Source organism: Callorhinchus milii, unplaced genomic scaffold (assembly GCF_018977255.1).
Source record: "Callorhinchus milii isolate IMCB2004 unplaced genomic scaffold, IMCB_Cmil_1.0 Scaffold14, whole genome shotgun sequence".
Lineage (NCBI taxonomy): Eukaryota > Metazoa > Chordata > Chondrichthyes > Chimaeriformes > Callorhinchidae > Callorhinchus > Callorhinchus milii.
The window spans coordinates 10,238,156-10,241,860 of NW_024704755.1; positions in this window are offsets into that span (position 1 = coordinate 10,238,156).

Here is a 3,705-nt window from a genome sequence, read left to right on the forward strand (position 1 = left end):
GTTATTTAAAGCAGTCAGTAGCATACATGTAAATTTAATTTAAAAAAATACCTCAGGGCTATATGTGATGTCCATGCCAATATGGTTGACAGAATGTGTACAGAATGGTTATGTCTCAGTACCAGGTTGTGCGTTGTTTAACTTCAACCTGTTTCAAATATAGTGTATTTCAATACCTTACAAAAAGGTAACCAGATTGTAGTACTGTAAAGTACAGATCTGCTTTTAGATATTTGGGTGAATAGCTGTTTGATACCAATGAAAGTTTCCTGAGATTGCTGTCAAATTTGGGGGTAAAACTCCATAATGACTGGAATTTTACAATAATTTACTTTTGTGCCACCCAAAGTTTCTCTTCTGTTTTAGGTGTGTCTTAAGTGGGTCAACATTTGTATTGGTTGGCTATTCTGTAAACCTGCATGACATCAGGCTTCTATGAGGTTTAACTGATGTTAAAAGTAGTCTGTTCAAATTAGCATCTCTTCACACTCTCTGTGGTTGAAAGAAACTGGCTAAAATTCAGGCAAATGTACTGAGTCAGACTTACTTTAGTTTTGGGAAACCTAATATTGCCCCCAAAAAAGCATAACCTAATTCCAGAATTTTCTGATGCATGCCTACACACAAGACTGAGCATTAGCAAACCACAAGGGAAATATCAAAATTGCAGGAACAATTGTGGGCAAGTGAGAAATAGTGGGTCATTAATTAATCTACAAACTAGTCACTAAAAATTATCCAAAGCATCTGTACTAATCCTTCTGTAGGACCCGACCCCAGTCAAAGTGGTTTATTTCAGAATAGAGCACGAGTCTTACTTTTCATTCGCCTGATTGCCTTTTTGGAAAGTAGTTCAGCCCCAGCATGGAAACTTACTTCATAAAGACCTAGGACTTTGGCGTCAGTCACAATAAATATCTTGCATAACATACTGAATTCAATGTTCAATTTATTTTCTTTGCCTCTTGAACTAAGTAGAATAATCTAATACTGCAACTTTGGTGTCACCACATGTACTTTTACACATTTCCAGTGATCCGTAAAATAAACAAATGTATTGAAGACTCTCTCAACAGCTCCATTTACAGACGGAGTCAGGATTCAGTTCTGATTAACTTGATTCAAGCGATCTTTGCCAGCAAGTTATTAAGTACAGGCAGCCTGGGTCAGGAAACCTCTGACAGCAGTAACTCGCATTCCTGTGGGGAGGAGGAAGGCTGCTTCTATATACATAAGCTGAAATCGCTATTAATTTTAATACAATTTTCATATGAAGTTGAATTGTTTTGCAAGTTTTAAAAATAGTTTTCAAAACATTAACTGTACACTGTTGCAACAAATTATTACTTAAAAAAATGTATTATTTCAATTATTAACTTTTATCCTTATTCTATTCCCTTTGCAACCCACCTTATTGGTGTCAGCGACTTGGGATGTCCTCCTGACGTAATACTTCTTGTTGCACTGTGGACAAGGGTGACAGATAGGAGAAGATAGCAAAGACCTTCATGACTCTAGCAGTGTAGCTTGCCAGTAGCGGTTATTGAACTTACTGAACTGGAAATTCCTCCCTTGGACAAGGCACCCGGTCATCTGGGGCACATTTGAACCTGAAAATCAGCCAAGGCTGGGATTCAAACACAAACTCCCTGTCCATGATGCATTTAGGCTATTGTGTTTATGTGCACAAGCATGTTCCTAGCTCTTGAAATCAGTTTTCATCAAAACCTGTATGAAATCTCTGGCAAGACGATTACTTTTATTATTTCAGACGTAAATAAAATGGGTGGCTCAAGGCTCTTTTCTGAATCGCTTTCACTTCTTACTTTTGAAATTGATAGTCTCCCCTCCTTCAGTCAACACTTTACAATGGCCAATTACCTAGATTGGGCGGGATGTGATGTTAGCACTGGTCTGCAATAGAAAATCTGCAAAAATAGCTCTCAGGATTCCTGACATTTTCTCTCTCCCAGTCTCTGCCAGGTTCCTTCACTGACTGTACACTCACCATTTGCATAGAGAATTGCTAATGTATAAATGTGCTCTGTCTGCTTTACCCAGTCCCACAATAATATTAAACTATGATTATCTCAGAGCTTTAAATGTAACTGGCCTACAGTGTGGAATTTCAGTGTAACCCAGGCCAGCACACACAGTACCTGGTCATGGATTGCTCAGGAGCAATGACTGCAGTACCAAGAAGCTGTTGAATGCAAATGAAGTCTTTGTAAATAGATTTACAAAATGTTAGTTCTGAGAATCAGTGGATAAGCCTGTTGGCAGCGACAAAGGTGTCTAGCACAGGTCTTGAAGCTCACAATGCTTGGAAGAAGAATATTGTTTAATTTTAAAAGCAATTTCTTACAATCCTTCAATAAAACCGCGCAGTGCCAACATCACAGACCTATACTTTCCGTTTGCCCGTGTGGCCAGAGTACTGAATCCACGTGGATCCATCTTGATCCCAAACTTTTACACGGCACTCTTTCATCTGAAACAGCAGTAAATTAAAAACAACTCCCGAGAAAAGCCATGTCCGCATACGAACATAAAAATTGTGACAAATGTACTAAAATAATACGTTGATTAGAAAAATAAGTTACCCATTTATAAAACATTTCTCCCCCCCTGGCTTTCTTTGAAATTGCATTCGTTAACTCCAGACATAACCCAGCCAGCTCATACAATAAATAATCTGCATGGGCGACTGGAAAACCTGCGATGCTTTAGGCTTTAAATCAAAGAAATTTTTTAAAATGATTGAATTTGGTGATTCAGAAATCAGTCTAGTTATGAAGCATTAGCTGGCAGTATTGCCTACTTTAATATAAATGACAACAGGCTCCGAATGTTTCAGAAGTTGGCAGTTATTAGTGCTCGGCACAAGTAAGGTGCATGTTATTTGATTTGAATAACAGCTCGAAGCTACATCCTGAGTCTTGCCATATATTAGTCAGAAACAATCTCATTTAATAACATGGGAACTAATAAAAGAAAAGTATACAGACTGATTCTAAATTTAATTTAGGAATATTGCTTGGTACGATTAATGAGCAAAAACTGGAAATGTTTGTCACCTTGTAACAAATGCCTGAACCCTGGTGTATTAGTCACTTTTCAGTCACTGGACTGGTTCCTGGAAAAACAAAGAAAGGTTTTGCCGACTGTATTTATTGGTGCAACAGCTACTCACATCAGGATCAGTTAACCCAATAAAATAAGCGAATAGTTATTACCAACATAGGATTCATATTGCAGAGAAAGAGCATCGGTAAAATAGATCAGGTTGAACTATTCCAAATATATTTTATTATTTGTACAAGTGAATTGTGCTAATATATTGTCAGAAGGGCTTTGAAACCAACATGGAAGTTAACATGCACCAGACTGCATTTTGATAATATTTGCATTTGTCCTGTTGAAGGGGCTGGACCGTGGTCAAAGTTCCTTCTTATATTTCCCACAACACAAGACCTCAGTTTAAGTCTCATCCTAAGGATGACACCTCCCACAGTGCAGCATGGCTTAGTTCGTAGCACTCCCACCTCACGACTTGGGGCCCAATACAGTACTAGTGGTGTGCTGCACTGTCGGAGGTGTCATCCTTAGGATGAGACGTTAAATTGAGGTCTTGTGTGCTTGTTCTGGTGGACGTTAAAGAGTCCATGGAACTATTTGAAAACCGAGAAGGGAGTTTCTGTCCCT